Source organism: Nelumbo lutea, chromosome 7 (genome assembly GCF_056320005.1).
Source record: "Nelumbo lutea isolate HS-2025 chromosome 7, American lotus-T2T, whole genome shotgun sequence".
NCBI classification, from domain to species: domain Eukaryota; kingdom Viridiplantae; phylum Streptophyta; class Magnoliopsida; order Proteales; family Nelumbonaceae; genus Nelumbo; species Nelumbo lutea.
Genome location: NC_142690.1, coordinates 34,245,735 through 34,250,738, shown reverse-complemented (window position 1 = coordinate 34,250,738; position 5,004 = coordinate 34,245,735).

Below are 5,004 nucleotides of genomic sequence, written 5' to 3'. Positions count from 1 at the left end.
CATTCCCGAGGTACTTGTGTCCCTTCTAGGGTTTCCATCTCATACGTTCCTTCCCCAAGTACCCACTTGACTTGGTAGGGTCTTTCCCAATTTGGCCCGAGCTTACCAACACCGGGATCAGGTACCATAACTTTACGAAGAGTCAGGTCTCCGATGCGGAGGTTCTGCTTCCTAACCCTGGCATTGTAGTACCGAGCTACTCTTTGCTAGTAAGCCACGGTCCTAATGTATGCAAGGTCCCGTACCTCATCGAGTAGGTCGAGGTTGGTGCGTAGCTCGTCTTCGTTTGTTTTGTCACCGTACACTTCTAGACATAGCGTGGGGACCTCAATCTCGGCTAGGATGACTAACTCTATGCCATAAGTGAGGTTGAAGAGGGTCTTGCCTGTTGCGGTATTCACCATGGTCCAATAAGCCCACAATACACTAGGTAGCTCGTCTACCCATAGTCCCTTAGCTCGGTCGATGCATGCCTTCAGTCCGTAGAGAATGGCTCTATTTGTGACCTCCGCCTGGTCGTTTGCTTGAGGGTGCGCCACCGAGGTGAAGTTTTGTTGGATTCTCATATCTTCAAACCAGTTCTGGAATTTAATATTCTCGAACTGCTTACCATTATCGGAAAGCAGTACTTGGGGTAGTCCGAAATGGCACACTATACTCTTCCAGAAGAAGTTTTGCACATTGTGGGTTGTGATCATCGTAAGGGGTTCAACTTCTACCCACTTAGCAAAATAATCAACTGCCACCACTAAGAACCTTCTCTGCCCCATCGTTAGCGGGGTCCAAGTATATCGATCCCCCACTGTGCGAAAGACAACGAGCTGGTGAGATACTTCAAGTCGACGGCAGGCTAATGGTGGATGTTGGCGTGCCTCTCGCACTTGTCACATCTTCTAATGAGCTCAATCGCATATGCCTTCATCGTTGGCCAGTAGTATCCCTGTCGTAGCGCTTTCTAGGCTAGAGCCCTGCCCCCCAAGTGTCCACCGCACAGGCCCTCATGAGTGTCACGGAGCACGAGCTCGGCTTTGGAAGGTCGCAAGATGCGCAGGTAGGGGAGCGTGTAAGATCTTCAGTACAATCATTCATCTATCATGACATATTTGGCCGCCCGACGCTCTACCCTTCTGGCAGCACTGTGGTCTGCAGGGAAGGTCCCATGTAGCAGGAAGCTCATGAGCGGATCAATCCAGCTCGGCATTGTTTGAACGATAGGAGAGACCTCCTCTGCCCCCCCCCCCCAAGAATGCTAGGCCGAGGCAAGTTCTCTATGTACACGGTTCTCATGGTGTTATCACTGGTGCTGGCTAATCGAGACAAGGCGTCGGCCTCAACATTCTCTGATCTTGGGATTTGCTTGATGAAGTGTGACTGGAAGTTGAGTAGAGCCTCTCTGACTTTGGCTAAGTAGACGATCATAGTTGGCTCGTGGGATTCGTATTCATCTGTAACTTGGTTGACCACAAGCTGAGAATCACTACAGATGACGATGTGTTTGGCTTTCACTTTGTTCGTTAGAGCCAGCCCAGCTAGCAACGCCTCATACTCTACTTCATTGTTGGATGTGGCGAACTCAAAGCGTAGCGCATACTCCAGTTTCACCTCGCTTGGCCCATACAAAACGATTCCAGCTCTACTGCCCTGTTGGTTGGACGAGCCATCTACGTGAAGGATCCAAGGCTCCTCATCCCAGCTCGGGTTCGATCTAAGTAGGAGAGAGGCCGCATTGGGTACTACCTCATGGTGCTCAGGCTCAACCGGCCTGGGGACTTCGGCGCTGAAAGTGCATTCCGCGACAAAGACGGCTAATGCTTGGGCCTTGATAGTAGTTCACGGCTTGTACTGGAGGTTGTACTCGCTGAGTTCGATGGCCCACTTCTTCAACCTACCAGAGACCTCGGGCTTGAGTAAGACTTGCCTCAGAGGCTTGTTGGTGAGGACGACGACAGTATGAGCTTGAAAATACGGGCGAAGCTTTTGAGCTGCAATATCTAAAGCATATGCCAAGTTTTCAATCTCTGGATATCTCGTCTCAGCTCCCTGCAACACTTTACTAACATAGTATATAGGTCGTTGGATTCTACCTACCTCTCTTATTAGTACCGAGCTTACCACCTCATCGCTTTTCGAGAGGTACAGCTCCAAAACGTCACCCTCCTCGGGTCAGGTTAAGACCAGGATACTGGCGAGGTACCTTTTGAGCTCGTCAAACGTGAATTAGCATTCTTCGGTCCACTCAAAGCCTTTACTTTTAATCGCCTTAAAGAAAGGCAGGCAGCGATCTGCTGACTTTGACATGAAGCGGCTCAGAGTGGCTATGCGGCCATTCAACCTCTGAACCTCCTTCAATTTTCGGGGTGGTTTCATACCTAAGATGGCCTTAATTTTATCTGAGTTGACCTCAACGCCGCGCCAGTTAACGATGTACCCTAGGAATTTACCCGAGGTGATACCAAAAACACACTTGTTCGGGTTTAACTTCATATTAAATTTTCGCAGAATTTTGAAAACAGAATGCAAGTCTTGTATTAAATCATTTGAAAACTGAGTTTTGACGACCATGTCGTCTACATAGCATTCTATTTTCTTGTCAATTAATGGCTCAAACAATTTATTTACAATTCTTTGAAATGTTGCCCCGGCATTTCAGTCTGAAGGGCATGACCTTGAAGTAGTACAGGTTGAGCTCGGTTATGAAGGTTGTCTTTTCTTCATCAGTAGGGTCCATCCTGATCTGGTTGTAGCCCGAATAGGCGTCTAAGAAACTTAGCAACTCATGCCCTAGGTTCGCGTCCACCAGACTGTCGATCCTAGGGAGTGGGAAGTGATGAGAGTAGAATTTATCATATTTTTATCCCCAATTATTATGTCTTTTATACCAAATTAGCATCTAATTGGACTCATATTTCTGTTCAGGGCATGAAAGAAGGCATCAGGAGCAAAGAAAGACAAATCGGATGATTTTTCATAGTTTCGAAATTGTTCAGTAATCTGGACCTAACTTGCGTATCCAAACTCCGAATGGGCTGATTCAAGATCCACTGGAAAGATAAGAGAGAAAGCCACAACTTTCATGTTTTGGGATTTTGTAAATTCGGCCTACATCGAAGTCAAATCCGGGCCTAAAGTCAGGGCAATTTCGTAGGAATGTCCAATCCGTAGCTGAAGCCCAACTTGCAGAAAAGCATGGCGGAAGCCCAATTCGCAGAGGATGTCTAATACAAATCCAAGAACAAGAAACTGAGAAGAGTCCTTCCAGATCTAAATTCTTAATGTAATCTTAGAGAGATAAGAGGATTGAGTTCATTAGATGAAAAGATAAGATTAGAATTAGGATAGGACTTTCTAGTCTTGTAAAAATCAGCTTCAAGAGGAAGTAGGAGACCATCCCCTCCCCTTTAAGCTATATAAAGGAGGGGGCGAACCAGCTTGAGGCATCACTCAATCACTCACTTCCTGATTTGAATCAAGAAGAAAAGAAGCAATCAGCCAAGAATTTCCAAGAATTCAAGAAACGTGGAAGAGGAAATCAAAGAATTCAAGAATCCCCAAGAACAAGGTGGCGGCAATAAGAGAAGATCTCAGCACCATGGGCTAATTCAAGAGTTCTTTCTTTCTCTTTGTTTGCTTTAATTCTTCCATCATGAACTGATTTGTTTCTTGCTAGGACTGTGGAAAGCCTAACCATGATAATGAATATATTTTTATCTCTATGATTTTTCCAAGATTGTGATTTCCATATAGTCTATGAATTATTTGCTTAATGCGATTAGGAGTGGCCATCTCTTAATTGATTCGGTGTATATGAATGAATCGGGAGAGGAATTTATATACTTGACCATATAATTCATGGTGTGAATTGAATGGTATATAGGGATATATACACATGATTCATCTAAATATTTGAGTTTTTCTTGCACTTAATGCATTTCTATTATTGAGAACTCTAGTCGAGGGATCGAGGGGTTACTTGATAGAAATAGGTTTAATATATCTTGGGAAAGAATATTAAATAAAATTGAAAAAAACTTCAGCTTATGGGAATAACAGTTAATCTTGGTTAATCGAAACCATCAATATTCATTACATTGGTTAGGTGGACCAAAGGTCCTAGCGATTTCATCATTTGCATATTCGATTAGTGATCTCCCTTGCTTTTATTTTCTTTGCTCCAGTTTTATTATCAGTAGTTCTTGCTCAATTCCAAATTTCGATTGTCCAAATAATTAGGGAAAACTGTGATTCTAATACTTATTTTGTTAAATCCCCGTGGGAACGATATTATTATACTACTTGATAACTAGTACACTTGCTAGGGTTATATATTTATAGCTATCAGGAAGCAGTCCTTTGGGCAAGCTCAGTTCAGGTCGGTATAATCGATGCACATGCACCATTTACCGTTAGCCATTTTTACTAGAACGGGGTTGGCTACCCAGCTCGAGTAATGGACTTCCCTAATGAATTCGGCTGCAAGGAGCTTCCTGACCTACTTGTCAACTGCTCTCCAACGCTCTGGGGCTAAGTTGTGTTTCTTCTATCTAATGGGCCTAACTATAGGATCAGTATTCAGCTTGTGAGTTAAGATATTGGGGTCTATGTCGGGCATCTCTGCCGCGGACCATGCAAAAACATCTAAATTTTCAAGTAAAAAACTTACTAGTTGGGATCGCATAGGTTCCTCGACCAAAGTGCCAATCTGGAGTGTCCAAGCTGGGTCCTCTGTAGAAGTTGGACGGAGACAGTCTCTTCTGTGGGTGCAGCTCACTCCTCGTACTACTCCATAGGTCGCTCCATCTCGAGGTCGTCTGCCACCTTGGCTTTCCCTTTGAGGGCGGTGACGTAGCAATTGCGAGACTCAAGCTGATACCCTCGCACCACCCCAACTCCGAAGTCCGTAGGGAACTTCATCGCTAGATAGTAGGTGCAAGCCACTGCACGTAGGGCGTGTGTGATGGGCTAACCTATTATGGTGTTGTACGGGGAGGGAGTCGCGACCACCAA